The sequence below is a fragment of the Scyliorhinus torazame genome, chromosome 9 (genome assembly GCF_047496885.1).
Source record: "Scyliorhinus torazame isolate Kashiwa2021f chromosome 9, sScyTor2.1, whole genome shotgun sequence".
NCBI lineage: Eukaryota > Metazoa > Chordata > Chondrichthyes > Carcharhiniformes > Scyliorhinidae > Scyliorhinus > Scyliorhinus torazame.
In genome coordinates this window covers 120,399,681-120,415,076 of record NC_092715.1, presented here as the reverse complement: position 1 = coordinate 120,415,076, position 15,396 = coordinate 120,399,681, and positions in this window count along the sequence as shown.

The window sequence follows — 15,396 nt, the reverse complement described above, 5'->3', positions numbered from 1 at the left end:
ATTTGCAACGGAGCTACTATCACCGAATTAGCCGAATATTTCTTCAGCACCTCCGGGAGCGGAGCCATTACCAGCGCCCCAGGCTTGCCCCCCTCACAGACTGCACTTACACCGGGACCTATAGTTCCTCTGAATCTCCCGACCACTCTAGCAGCTTTTCAGCATTGGCCGCCGAATAGTAATACTGAAAGTTTGGTAAGGCCAAGCCCCCTAATTGTCTCTCCCTCTGGACCACCGTACTCCTGATCCTTGGGCCCTTACACGCCCAAATAAACCCATTCACAAGCCTGTTGATCTCTCTGCCTTAGGTACACTGGAGACTCTGAAATAAAAATAAAAATCTCGGCAAGATATTCATCTTAACTGATTACACTCAGCCCGCCAGGGATAGTGGGAGATCGTACCACCTTTGCAGGTCTGCTTTAACCTTCTCCACCAGACTTGGTAATTCAACTCCCTAATACCGAAAATGACTTCCTGCTAGTCTGAACAGCAACCCACCAAGCATCATTTTCCGCCGCAGTGCCCAACCACCAAGCATTCGCTCGTTCCTACATTTAGCTTATAACCAGAGAAGCCCCAAAATGCTGCAAGATCCCCATAATGTTTCCCACTAGTGCCTCTGGATCCCTAACGTATAACAACAAATCGGTATATAGCAAGATCCAATGCTCCACTCCTCCTCTAACTATTCCTTCCCAAGCTTTCAAAGTCCTCAGCACATGGCTAGTGGCTCTATTGCCAATGCAAACAGCAAAGGGGACATTCCTGCCTGGTGCCCTGTAGATACCTTAACCCATTGGTATAAAAGGTCCATATTTCTCCTTCAGTTCCCCCAGGCTAGTGAGCCAACCCTCTAAGAACTAATCTAGTCTAACGACCAGGGCTCAGAAGTCACTTTGTTAGTGCATACACTGGTAAATGGACCCGTATGTAACAGCTGCACCCATATTGCGAAGCCTGGTCCAAACCCAAATTTCTCCAGCATTGTGAATAGATAGTCCCACTTTACCTGGTTGGACGCTTTCTCCACATCTAAAATGGCCGCCCACAAAGGATAATGGGAATTATGGTCAGGTTGGGACACAGATGGGACACAGCCACTGTGTATTGTGCAAAGGGAAACCAGACCTAACTGAAACTCACACCTGCTAAAGGTCAATCACCGATTTCCCCAGGACAATGGGACACAGATCGAAACGTAGTAGCAGACTCGGGGGCGCATATTTACCTTATATGGGAGTGCATACGTGCCTTGGACAGTAGTAGCTAGGACCCGCCCAAGCCATCAAGGTACCCGCCCCTAATTAGCCAGAATTGATTAGGGTGATCAAAACCCTATTGATCCATTGGATCCAGAGTTGGGACTGCCCAAAAGAGCGCAAAAGATCAGGGGATAAGAAGAACTGCGCAACCAGTATTCGGTCTCTTTTGGGACCGGTCTCTGCTCCGACCAACTGCAGCATATCGACCAGCCAAGTTCAAGGACAGCGATCGCTACCTGAAGGACGAGCCGCAGCCGAGACGAACCTGAAGACTCCCAGCCGACACACGTGAGGATCCAGATAAAGGCCTTGTTTCACCTGCACAGAGCCAGTCACTTGGAAGTTAAGTAAAGGTCATTTTAGTTGTTAGGTGTAGTTTAATAAGTAGCCGCGTGTAGATTATTACGCACAGCACCAAGCCTGTGTTTAATAAAAATTATAATTGAACTAACATACTGATTGTGTGGTTATTTGTCCAATACAAGAAACGTACTGGCGTCTTGTGTTTCAGGTAAGAGTAACAAACCAGAACTATGATCTCTGGAACCCTGCCCTCCCCCGGGGAAGTACCACGATCATCAGCCGACTCACGTTTGCAGTCAGGGATGCGATTATTTAAATACGTTTAAAGATTTATTTACATATGCAAGTCTAGACAGCACGGCTGCACAGTGGTTAGCACTGCTGCCACATGACACCGAGGACCCGGGTTGGATCCCGGCCCCGGGTCACTATCTGTGTGGAGTTTGCACATTCTCCCAGTGTCTGCGTGGGTTTCACCCCCACAACCCAAATCTGTACAGGTTAGGCCACGCTAAATTACCCCTTAATTGGAAAAAGAGAATTGGGTACTCTAAATCTATAATAAAAAAATAAAAATTAGTCTAGTTCACGTCCAGTGATTGCATCAGATGCCATGGGCCGAGAGCATCGCGTTCCGTTTGATGCCTGCACTAACCCAGTTTAGGGGCTCTCCCAATATTCTCCAGGAATAGCGGGAGGTGCGCGAGGGACAATGGGGGGGGGGGGGGAAACTATGTAGAATTGCACCCAATAAGTCTAAACAAGATGGAGATCTAATAAACCACCTCTTACCACATACTCCAAGACCCCACAGTCACCATCAACAACACACTCCTCCAATCAGTACAAGATGTTGCTATCTTGGGAGTATCTTCTCCAATAGCACTAAACTGGATGATGAAATCAGCCATTGCCTGATAAAAACAAGCTCAGAGTTTGTCAGGTTCGGTCAGACTTTGGAAAGGGAGTTTGTCTCAGAATAAAGATCACAAAAGAACACTTGGATAACCTACCGGTGTCACATAAAGCAACTAGAAGCATTCCACCTTCGCTGCCTCGGTATCTGCAAAATCAGGTAGCAGGACAAAATCCCCAACACTGAGTTTCTTACTAAGTGCTGTATGTCTAGCTTCCAGAGTATGCTCACCACAGCTCAGCTTTGTCATATGGTTCGTATGGAGGATTCCCTCATATCAAAGGCAGTATCTACAGGCAGGTGAGCACATGAACCTGCACCACAAGACATTCCAAATGTAGATATAAAGACAATCTGAAAGCCAACCTCAGAGCTTGCAAGCTGAATCCAATACTTTGCTTTTTATAGGGTTCCTTGGTGCTAAACTCAGTCAAACGTCAAGGAAGGTCACTATCACCTCATCTCTGAAATTTAACTGTTGATCTTATTGTTCTGATTGCATCATATGCTGTTTATGGCTAGAATGTTGACAATGGAAAGTTGATACCATGGTCACATAATAAGAACATAAGAACTAGACGCAGGAGTAGGCCATTTGGCCCCTCGAGCCTGCTCCGCCATTCAATGAGATCATGGCTGATCTTTTGTGGACTAAAGGAAACAGAAAATAATGAAAGATACTTTATAACTGATTTTTAAAAATCCATAATTTTTTTTGAGCGGCCAAAAAGTTAGTTGATCGAAGAAGACGACACTGACGGAAGAAATCCTTATCCAGCAAAAGAACACAAGAATTAGATGGAGGAGTAGGCCACCAAGCCCTTCAAACCTGCCCCGCTATTCAGTATGATCATGGCTGATCTATGCTGGCCTCAACTCATTTTCTGTGCCATTTCCTCATAGCCCTCTATTCCTCGATATATCAAATGTTTATCCAACTTCACTTTAAATACTTCTAATGATCCAGCCTCCACCACCCTCCAGGGCAGAGAATTCTAGAGATTCACCACCCTCTGCAAGAAGAAATTTCTACATACCTCAGTTTTAAATGACCGGCCCTTTATCTTGTAACTAGGACATCATGTTCAAGTGAAAACATCTCACCATCTACCTTGCCAAGCCCCCTCAGTATCTTATATGTTAGAATAAGGTCACCCCTCACTCTTCTAAACTCCAAGGAATACAGATCCTGACTATTTAGTCTCTCTTGATAGGACAACCTTCTCATCCCAGTAAACCCAGACAGTAAAAGGGGCTAATATGTTTTACCTGCTATGACATTTCTTCACTAAACAGGCTCCACCACAATTTAGACTAAAAGCCAGAAACCTCCAACCTCCATTTGTCTTCAAGAAATCAGAAGAAAATCTTTCAGCCTGCAACATTTCAACCATCATTTTAAAAGACTGTTAAAGAAGTGACCTGTTTTTGTCTTACCCTTTTAGTAATTTACGTGTGTCATAATATACGCCAGTATATCATGGTGCAGATACACACACACTGATGGACACACAGCAAGACCAATCAACACACACAACACCGCAGCCAATCACCAGTTAGAGCACACTCACGATAAAGACAGGGGGCATCAGAGTTCCCGCTCATTCGGGATGCAGCCTCCTACAAGGACAGAGCTTACAGCACAGATCCTCACCATGTGCTGAGTGCATAGACTGGTTCGGACAGGCATAGGTCTTTAGTTTAATCTAACATCGTGTTAATCCTCAGTGAAAGTATGCTCAACAGATTCTAACTTAATAAAATAGTGTTGCACTATTTTAAGTGTTGGTGGCCTGTCTGTGTTCCACGGATCCAGAGCACCCAACACATCATGATACCAGGAGTTGAGGGATGTTAAAACTTCTTAGACCTACCTGCAAGTGATCTGCCTTCCACCAGCATACAGCCATCTTGCAAAATGGACAGCGTCCGCCCGCCGCCGCCGCTCCGCATCACCGGTAACCTGGGGGCCAACTGGAAGATATTCAAACAACGCTTCCAGCTTTACCTGGAAGCCACAGACCGGGAAGATGCCTCGGACACCAAGAACAAAGAACAAAGAACAAAGAAATGTACAGCACAGGAACAGGCCCTTCGGCCCTCCAAGCCCGTGCCGACCATACTGCCCGACTAAACTACAATCTTCTACACTTCCTGGGTCCGTATCCTTCTATTCCCATCCTATTCATATATTTGTCAAGATGCCCCTTAAATGTCCCTATCGTCCCTGCCTCCACTACCTCCTCCGGTAGTGAGTTCCAGGCACCCACTACCCTCTGCGTAAAAAACTTGCCTCGTACATCTACTCTAAACTTTGCCCCTCTCACCTTAAACCTATGCCCCCTAGTAATTGACCCCTCTACCCTGGGGAAAAGCCTCTGACTATCCACTCTGTCTATGCCCCTCATAATTTTGTATACCTCTATCAGGTCGCCCCTCAACCTCCTTCGTTCCAGTGAGAACAAACCGAGTTTATTCAATCGCTCCTCATAGCTTATGCCCTCCATACCAGGCAACATTCTGGTAAATCTCTTCTGCACCCTCTCTAAAGCCTCCACATCCTTCTGGTAGTGTGGCGACCAGAATTGTACACTATACTCCAAGTGTGGCCTAACTAAGGTTCTATACAGCTGCAACATGACTTGCCAATTCTTATACTCAATGCCCCGGCCAATGAAGGCAAGCATGCCGTATGCCTTCTTGACTACCTTCTCCACCTGTGTAGCCCCTTTCAGTGATCTGTGGACCTGTACTCCTAGATCTCTTTGACTTTCAATACTCTTGAGGGTTCTACCATTCACTGTATATTCCCTACCTGCATTAGCCCTTCCAAAATGCATTACCTCACATTTGTCCAGGTTAAACTCCATCTGCCATCTCTCCGCCCAAGTCTCCAGACAATCTAAATCCTGCTGTATCCTCAGACAGTCCTCATCGCTATCCGCAATTCCACCAACCTTTGTGTCGTCTGCAAACTTACTAATCAGACCAGTTACATTTTCCTCCAAATCATTTATATATACTACAAAGAGCAAAGGTCCCAGCACTGATCCCTGTGGAACACCACTGGTCACAGCCCTCCAATTAGAAAAGCATCCCTCCATTGCTACCCTCTGCCTTCTATGGCCTAGCCAGTTCTGTATCCACCTTGCCAGTTCACCCCTGATCCCGTGTGACTTCACCTTTTGTACTAGTCTACCATGAGGGACCTTGTCAAAGGCCTTACTGAAGTCCATATAGACAACATCTACTGCCCTACCTGCATCAATCATCTTAGTGACCTCCTCGAAAAACTCTATCAAGTTAGTAAGAAGATCGGTCTCTTCCTATCCACGGCCGGGGAGCATGCCATCCACATTTTCAATTCTCTCACCTTTGCTGATGATGAAGATAAATCAAAATTCAAGACGGTCCTCCTCAAGTTTGACACTCACTGCAACATAGAGGTGAATGAAAGTTTCGAGCGCTATGTATTCCAACAGCGTTTGCAGGGTAAGGATGAACCTTTCCAGTCCTTTCTCACCCACCTCCGCATCCTTACGCAGTCCTGTAATTACGGGCCCACCTCCGACTCCATGATACGCAACCAGATCATTTTCGGTGTTCAGTCGGACCCCCTACGCCAGCAGCTCCTCAAGGTAAAGCAGCTCACCCTAGCGACCGCCATCGAGGCCTGCATGCTACACGAACACACCACTAGTCGGTATTCCCACATCCAAGCGGCTGAAACGGCACGGCAAGGCCCCCACGAGGCAGAACGGGTCCAAGCAATCGAGCAACTCCAGGGCCTCAGCCTGGATGAGGGCGGCCATTTCATGCGCTTTTCACGGACTCCCGCGCTTGTGCGCACCGAACGAGGGGACGGTGACGTCGACGAACGTACTGCACAGGCGCGCACCACGTATGGCCGCACCACGCATGTACTGGGGCGCAGCGAACGTACTGACGCTACAATGTGCGGCAACTGTGGCTCCACCCACTTAAAGCGGCAATGCCCTGCCAAATCCCGACAATGCCTGAGATGTGGCAAACTTGGCCACTATGCTGCTTTATGCAGATCAGCTCAGCCTGCCAACTCATATCGCTCCAGCCAGCATCCCAGGAATGTCCGGGCCATTCAACCCACGGTCACCGAGTCTGATGCGGACCTACTACCCGATATTGACACCGAGGACCCGAAGGCACCTTTTCGAGTCGGTATCGTTACAAAAAACAGGGTGTCCCCGAAGCAAAGAATCCAGCCTCTATCGGTATACAGCATCGATCCAGACGATGAGTGGTGTGCCACCCTACGGTCAACCAGTCCCAAATGCGATTCCACCTGGACACTGGTGCCTCCTCCAATCTCATTGCGCGGTCTGACCTCCAAAGTCTTCGTGTCAAACCAGCCATCCTCTCATCAGCCTGCCAGCTACTAGATTATAATGGCAATGCCATTGCTGCCAGCGGCTCGTGTCAACTTGAAGTGACGCACAGGTCACGCAAAGCCATCTTTCCCATTGAAATCGTGGGCTCCTCGAAAGCCTCCCTGCTTGGCGCGTAGGCATGCAAGCTGTTGAACCTAGTTCAGAGAGTTCACTCTCTCTCTCCTGCTGACGCGTCTGCCTTTCAGAACACCGACTTCAGGGCGCAGCTCGACGCCATTATCAACCAGTACCATGATGTCTTCGAGGGCATGGGCACGTTCCCGTACACCTACAAGATTTTATTAAAACCGAATGCCACGCCTGTGGTGCACGCACCTCACAGGGTCCCAGCACCCCTTAAGGACCGCCTCAAGCAGCAGCTGCAGGACCTCCAGAACCAAGAAATGATTTCCAAAGTCACGGAACCGACCGACTGGGTCAGTTCCATGGTATGTGTAAAAAAGCTTTCCGGTGAATTGAGAATTTGCATTGATCCCAAGGATCTAAATCGCAATATCATGAGGGAGCATTATCCATTTCCCAAGCGCGAAGAGCTCACATGTGAGATGGCTCGCGCCAAGCTCTTCACCAAACTCGACGTCTCAAAAGGATTCTGGCAAATCCAGCTCGATAAATCCAGCAGGAAACTTTGCACATTTAAAAGCCCCTTTGGCAGATATTGTTACAACAGGATGCCGTTCGGGATCATATCTGCAAATGATGGAAGGCATTGATGGTGTTCGCGTCTATGTTGATGACATAATCATTTGGTCCACCACCCCACAGGAGCATGTTAGTCGCCTCCAGCACGTATTTAGACGTATACATGAGCATGGCCTCCGCCTCAACAAGGCCAAATGCTCTTTTGGTCAGACGGAAGTTCCTCGGGGACCACATCTCCCAATTGGGTGTGCAGCCGGATGCGGACAAGGTAGCTGCCATCACAGCTATGAAAACACCAGAGGACAAGAAGGCGGTCCTCAGATTTCTGGGCATGGTCAATTTTTTAGGGAAATCTATCCCTAACCTCCCTCTCATACCATGGCTCTCAGGAACCTGGTCAGGAAGACGACAGACTTCCAATGGCTCCCTGCTGGTCGCCCGCTGGTCAATATAATACAAAAAGACTTGAACGATATGACGCCTCGCCTCCAGCATATTCTTCTCAAGCTCCGGCGATATGACTTCCAGCTGGTATACACCCCAGGCAAAGACCTCATCATTGCTGACGCTCTCTCCAGGGCAGTCAACACTCCATGTGACCCAACGGGATTGGTCTGCCAGGTTGACGCCCATGTGGCATTCGCGGCCTCCAATCTACCTGCCACGGATGAACGCCTCATCCAAATTCACCGCAAGGTGGCGGCTGACCCCTTGCTACAGCGTGTCATGCGCCACCTAACGGACGGGTGGTTCAAGGGCCAATGCCCTCAGTTCTATAATGTCAGAGTGGATCTGGCGGTAGTAGATGGCATTCTTCTAAAACTGGACCGCATTGTCATCCCGCATAGCACGCTCCAACTTGTCCTGGAACAACTACACGAGGGCCACCTTGCGGTGGAAAAGTGTCGCCGATGGGCCCGAGAGGCAGTGTACTGGCCCGGCATTAATGAGGACATAGCCAACACAGTGCTCAACTGCCCCACTTGTCAACGCTTCCAGCCGGCCCAACCACGTGAGACCCTGCAGCCCCATGAGTTGGTCACGTCACCATGGACCAAGGTAGGCATCGACCTGTTCCACGCACTGGGTAGAGACTATGTCCTGATCGTGGACTACTTTTCGAATTACCCAGAGGTGATACGGTTGCACAACATCACCTCGTCTGCCGTCATTCGTGCATGTAAAGAGACATTTGCTCGACACGGCATCCCGCTCACGGTTATGTCGGACAATGGTCCCTGCTTCGCCAGCCAGGAATCGTCCAACTTTGTAGGCAGGACAATTTTGCCCTTGTGACATCCAGTCCCCTGTACCCCCAATCCAACGGTAAAGCGGAGAAGGGAGTACATATAGTCAAACGGCTCCGAGCAAGGCTGCCGATGCTGGGTCCGATTTCTACCTTGCCTTGCTGGCCTATCGCTCTGTCCCGCTGTCGCCAGCCCAGTTACTCATGGGTCATACCCTGAGGATGACGGTGCCATCCATTCATGTCCCAGACCTCGACCACGTTCCGGTCCTTTGCCAGATGCTGCTGTCTCGTGCACAGCACAAGGCGGCTCATGACTCCCGTGCAGCTGATCTCCCTGCTCTGGCTCCAGATGACAACGTCCGCGTCCATCTTCCGGATGGGGGCTGGTCTGCAACCGCTGTTGTTCTTCGACAAGTCGCCTCCCGCTCGTTCCTGGTTCGTCTACCGGATGGCTCTATTCTGCGCCGCAATCGACGCGCCCTTCGTCTAGTTCCACGCTCGCCACGTGATCCTCCACTGTCGCCTTGCCCTCCTGCTGACCCTGCCATGGACATTGCAGAGCTCCCTGTCACTCTGCATCCCCCCGACTTTGACGCAGTCCAGCCCGCTCCTGAACCGGCGGCTCTCGACCCACCCTTGAGGCGGTCAACCAGAATGTGTCGCCCACCTCAGAGACTTAATTTATGAACTTTGTGGACTTATAGACTTTATGAAATGTTTTGTTGCTTTGTTTGATCGTTTCCCTGGTTTGTATATAGTGTTGATCTCGTTATTCTTGTTGCATACTGCTTCTCTGCACCAGGCATCTTCCCATGTAAATAGCTTAGTTCTCATGTACATAGCCCTGTAAATATGTCTTCACACCCCACACATAGTTAGGAACATTCTCACCATACATTATTTATTGCCACACACACACATTCTTTTATAAAGAACTGGTGTCATAATATACACCAGTATATCATGGTGCAGATACACACACACTGATGGACACACAGCAAGACCAATCAATACACATAACACCGCAGCCAATCACCAGTTAGAGCACACTCACTATAAAGACAGGGGGCATCAGAGTTCCCGCTAATTCGGGATGCAGCCTCCTACAAGGAGAGCTTACAGCACAGATCCTCGCCATGTGCTGGGTGCATAGACTGGTTCAGACAGGCACAGGTCTTTAGTTTAATCTAACATCGTGTTAACCCACAGTGAAAGTATGTTCAAAAGTTTCTAACTTAATAAAATAGTGTTGCACTATTTTAAGTGTTGGTGGCCTGTATGTGTTCCACGGATCCAGAGCACCCAACACATCAAAGTGCATGTTAATTTTCTAGAAATCACCTGGAGTGCATTCCTATGTGTTTGGGTGGTGAGTGTTTGTTGCATTTTGCTTTTCAGGTTTTGTGATAAATAAATGTTTACCCTTTCTTTCAATGTTTAAAGTTAACGAGAAAGCTTGTTTTGCCTGCTATTTAAAGTCACAGTACAAGATGGGAGGCTTGAAACACTCCTTCAGAAATACATCTTGTTCCATTCAGTTGAGAAGTGTCCATTTGGATGTTTGAACTAAAGTCATAAATGAGCTCTGGAGCCAAGTGGCCCAAGCAGAATCCAAACTGAGCATCAGGGAGTTGATTATTGGTGAAGAAGTGCCGCTGTCAGCAATGCCTTCAGTTAGTTTGTTGACAATTAAGAGGTTTTTTAAAAATGTTTTTTTATTGGATTTTCAAACATAGTATATTTACAGATGTGCACAAAAGAGAAAGAAAAAACTGAGAAGATATTATACACAAGATAAAAACAACAACGCTGTATAGTTAGCAAAATCACATGATTAACAAGTAAAGAAAAACATGTAGTGGAGGGGGGGTAACTGGGCGGGTATATATACATTGAGGTACTGGGGAGACCATTTGAATACATCTGTATGCCCGTCTTGTGCAATCTCTCATTTTTATACATTTTTTTTGTCCAGTACAGAGTGAACACACCCCCAGCAATTCAAAAAATGGATCTGGGTAGTCGGGAGGGGGGGGGAGCCTGGGTGGTGCCCCTGATATTGTTGCTTACTTCTCCCGGTTGGCCTTCACTGCCGTTCGTCATTTCTTCCTCTTGTACATTCTTACTTTCTGTCACTGTGTTTGCCGTGGTTGTTTTCGTTTCCTGTGCTCTCCTTCGAGTTTGTGTTCCCTCATCTCCCCCCCCCCCCCCCTTCCTGGTTCCCCTCTATTGTTCTGTGCCTCCTCTTTTCTCTTCTTCCCCTCCTCCCCCACTCTCCTTCCCTGTAGTTCACTTTTCTTTTCTGCTATCCCCCTGCACTGCTCCTCCCCCCCCCCCCCCCCCCCCCCCCGCCCCGGATCTTTCCCTCCTTCTCATGCCTTGGCTCCTTTCCCCTGGCTCTTGGCAACTTGATTATTCTTCAGCTTCTTCGTTGGCTACAAACAGGTCTCGGAACAGATGGATGAATGGCTCCCATGTTCTGTGGAAGCCGTCGTCCGACCCTCGGATGGCGAATTTAATTTTCTCCATTTGGAGAAATTCTGATAGATCGGCAGGCAGTCTGCAACTTTGGGTGGTGCTGCCGACCGCCAACCAAGCAGGATTCTATGGCGGGTGATCAGGGAGGCAAAGGCAAGGGCATCCGCCCTCCTCCCCACAAATAGGTCTGGCTGGTATGATACCCCAAAGGGCTCCATCTTCGGAGCTGGAGGACTCCACCCTCATCCCCACCACTTTGGACATACCCTCAAAGAAGGCTGTCCACTACCCAACAAGTCTGGGGCACGACCAGAACATGTGGGCGTAGTTGGCTGGGCCTCCTTGGCACCGTTCACATCTGTCCTCCACCTCCGGGAAGAAGCTACTCATTCGGGTTCTTATTAAGTGGGCTCCATGTACCACCTTTAGTTGCGTCAGGTTGAGCCTTGCACACGTGGAGGTGGAGTTGACCCTATGCAGTGCTTCACTCCAGAGTCCCCACCCTATTTTGATCCCCAGATCTTCCTCCCATTTCTTTCTCGTTGCGTCCAGTACGGTGTCGGCCCTCTCTACCAGTCGTTCGTACATGTCTCTACAGTTTCCTTTATCTAGGATGTTTGTGTCAAGTAACTCCCCTAGTAGTGTCTGTCGTGGGTACTTCCTTGTCTCCTTCCGTAGGAAGTTTTTAAGTTGCAGGTACCTTAGTTGTCAATTAACAGTTGATGGTTTGGGCAGTAACTGGCCTGATTGGATTTACAAAATATTAGATGACAGCATTTGTCCTACTTTTTCTGGGCAGCACATACCTGGCCAGATTTCCACAAGTACTTGTGTTATAGCTATACTGGAACTCTGTTGAGAAGCATGGCTCATTCTAGCCACACAAGTCTTCAGCATTACAGTTGGGATGGTGGGAACATCAGGTAGTAGCCAAGACAGATCATCTGCTCTCATACTCTGACTGCAGATGGTTGTTTATGCTGGATTCTGCCATTGTTAAGGTTGGGGATTGTTCATAGAGTCCCCTCATCCATTTAGTTCTTTGTTTGCCACCATTTGTAACTGGAAGCAGCAGGACCGTGATCTGATCCATTGGTTGTGGGGTTGCTTATCTTTGTCACAGCTTCCACTGTTGAGCATGTGTTGTGACTTCACCAAGTTGGCACCTCATTACTAGGCACATCTGATGCTGTCCTGCACACACTGAACCAGAATTGTTTAGCTGGCTTGATGGTAATGGTAGTGAGGGATATTCAGAACCACACGATTATAGCTTGTGGTGGAATATAATTTCACTGGTTATCTGGCTCTGAATCTATGCCATTTAACACACTGGTAATGCCATTCAAAATGGATGATATCTTTTAATGTTATAATAATTTTTATTATTGTCACAAGTAGGCTTATATTAACACTGCAATGAAGTTACCGTGAAAATCCCCAGTCGCCACATTCCGGCACTTGTTCGAGAGGTAAAGACGGAACTTCACCTCCATAAGGAATGTGCAGTAATTGTTTATACCAATACTGTCAAGGTAGGAACATTGGTAAAGATGAGGACCATTAGGTTTTTCTTCAAGTTTTTCTCTCACTACCCCCATGCCAGCCCAGTCTGGCAACTGAGTCCCTCATTACTCAGCCCACTTGGTCAGTAATGGTGTACTAATGATGGACATTGAACTTCCCTATCCAGGGTAATATTGTGCCATTCCAAGTGGTGTCAGTGTAGAACAACTGTTTGATCAGCAGAAAGTGTGGTAACAAAGAGATTTTCTTATCCATGTTTGACCTGATACCACTGCACGGGGTCGATATTGATGACTTCAGAGCCATTCCTTCTGAACTGTATACTGTGCCGCCACCTCTACTAGGTCCTGTCATTGGGGCAGGATATATCACAGATTACGAGGAGCAATGTTGGAAATTGGCTGCTCACATATCATTGAGAGTAGGAAGCAGTTGCTTTTGATATATTGAAAAGATTTCCCAATTTTGGCACAAGTCTCCAAATATTACTGAAGATTTCTCTGTAGGGTCGAATGGTCTGGTACCTTTTGTCATGTCAAAATCAGATACACAGTTCAAAGTGGAATGGTCCCTCCAGATTTCTGATTATATTTCTTTGACACAGCTGAGTGACCTTCTCAGCCCATTTTACAGGGCAGGTTTCCTTTCTTAAATGGAATCAGCTGGAATTTACATAAATCTGATATCTTCAATGTCACCAATGTGGAGACTTAATTTAAAAAAATCTAAATTCAAATTCAAAAACTATCATGGCACTATCTGAACTCAGGATCCAAATTATTAGCCCAGACCTCTGGACTGCTGGTTCAGTATTATAACTCAGGTGCTATCATACCCACAGGTGATCAAATAAAAACTTTAAGCACGTATATATGAAGTTCAAAATGTTGATGAACTATTAACACTCGAATTGTCAATAAAAGCATTTATTCTAGATATAAGGTCTTTTGGAAAATAATAGTATAAATGTATCTTCATATAAATAAATGCAGAGTTTGTACAATTCTATATAAAATAAATTGTTTTACACTTTACAGCAACTAGACAAACAAAAAAAGCAGTTATTAAATACAATAGGATATATATATATATATCATAACAACCCTCAAAGATCAGAGATGCTCAAATTCTCATTAATTCCAACTGATCTGATGTAGGTACCAGCCATTTGGACATTTTGCATGTAAAAGTAATCCCAACATCTTGTTAAAAACATCTGTACATCTTAATTGAAGTGTAGAAGTTAAGATTAGTGCGGTCATATATTTAACATCCTTGCTTGTGACATTTCTCTGGTGCTTTGTTCATCTATTTCCAAATTCAGAATTCTTTCCCCAAAAAACCCCTTCAATTTTACAACACAAGGTTAGACAAAGGAAAATGGTATTTGACGGAATTGAAATAATCCTCTATGCATATTAAATAAAGCCTGAAGGGAAATGCATAGTAACTCACTGGTGCCTCTCAATCCTCTTGCTTCATGATTCTGGGTAGACGAGGAACAGATGGTTGGTTTAGAAATGCCACTCCAATGAAGCATGATAAAGGGCTGAAGTAACACGTTCCATTCATAATTTCATTAGAGGTGGGATTTAATTTGATATTCACAGCTCTCTAATAATCTTCTTTATTATTGTCACAAGTAGGCTTACATTAACACTGCAATGAAGTTACTGTGAAAAGCCCTGAGTCGCCACACTCCGGCGCCTGTTCGGGTACACAGAGGGAGAGTTCAGAATATCCAAATTACCTAACAGCACGTCTTTCAGGGCTTGTGGGAGGAAACCGGAGCACCCGGAGGAAACCCACGCAGACACGGGAGAACGTGCAGACTCCACACTGACAGTGACCCAAGCTGGGAATCGAACCTGGGACTCTGGCGCTGTGAAGGAACAGTGCTAACCACTGTGCTGTTCCATTCATGTCATAAAAGGATATGCCTTCTAAAGTGGCATTAAGAATATCTACAGTCGGGCGGCACAGTGGCGAGCATTGCTGCCTCACGGCGCTGAGGTCCCAGGTTCGATCCCGGCTCTGGGTCACTGTCCGTGTTGAGTTTGCACATTCTTCCAGTGTTTGCGTGGGTTTCGCCCGCATAACCCAAAGATGTACAGGGTAGGTGGATAAGCCACACTAAATTGCCCCTTAATTGGAAAAAATGAATTGGATATTTTAAATTAATTTAAAAAAGAATATCTACAGTGTTTGAGTATTGCTGAAAAAGAGACATGCTGTTCAAGCTTTTCAACTTGCATTCATCAGAGCAGATGCAAGAATGCTAAATTTCAAGGGGAACATGAATTTATACTGCATGAGAAATGGGATACTTCACAAATCAGTTCTGACTGGTTGAGGTGTTGCCATGGCGAATGCACCAGGAAACAATCGTTCTCCTCTGCTTTTATTTATTCAGAAAAGGTGCAATGACTGAACATATTTCTTTTGCCTGTAGGGGACAAGTCCTTGCATATGAATACATATAGCTTCTTGCAAGTGAGCCTGACTAATCATTTTAAATTGGTTGTTAGTGCAATTCTTAGCACACTTGGGATTGCTCAGCAAGTGCTCCTGAAACACGGAATCACATCC